The sequence below is a fragment of the Mesitornis unicolor genome, unplaced genomic scaffold (assembly GCF_000695765.1).
Source record: "Mesitornis unicolor isolate BGI_N332 unplaced genomic scaffold, ASM69576v1 scaffold16312, whole genome shotgun sequence".
Classification (NCBI taxonomy): domain Eukaryota; kingdom Metazoa; phylum Chordata; class Aves; order Mesitornithiformes; family Mesitornithidae; genus Mesitornis; species Mesitornis unicolor.
Genome location: NW_010171407.1, coordinates 11,363 through 11,817, shown reverse-complemented (window position 1 = coordinate 11,817; position 455 = coordinate 11,363).

The following is a 455-nucleotide window of genomic DNA, read 5'->3' as shown; positions in this document are numbered from 1 at the left end:
TTGTTCCTCAGGAGCTTGTGCTGCTTATTATGAACCCCTGCTCTGCCCTGGTGAGACCACATCTGGAATATTGTGTCCAGTTCTGGGCCCCTCAGGTCAAGAAGGACAGGAACTGCTTGAAAGAGTCCAGCAGAGCCACAAAGATGATGGAGGGAGTGGAGCATCTCCCTTCTGAGGAGCGGCTGAGGGAGCTGGGGCTCTACCTTGGAGCAGAGGAGACTGAGGGGTGACTTCATTCATGTTTACAAATTGGTAAAGGGCGAGTGTCACGAGGAAGGAGCCAGGCTCTGCTCTGGGATGTCCAATGCCAGGACAAGGGGCAGTGGTCCCAAGCTGGAGCACAGGAGGTTCCATGTGAACGTGAGGAAAAACTTTTTTACTGTGAGGGTGCCAGAGCATGGCCCAGGCTGCCCAGAGAGGTTGTGGAGTCTCCTTCTCTGCAGACATTCAAAACC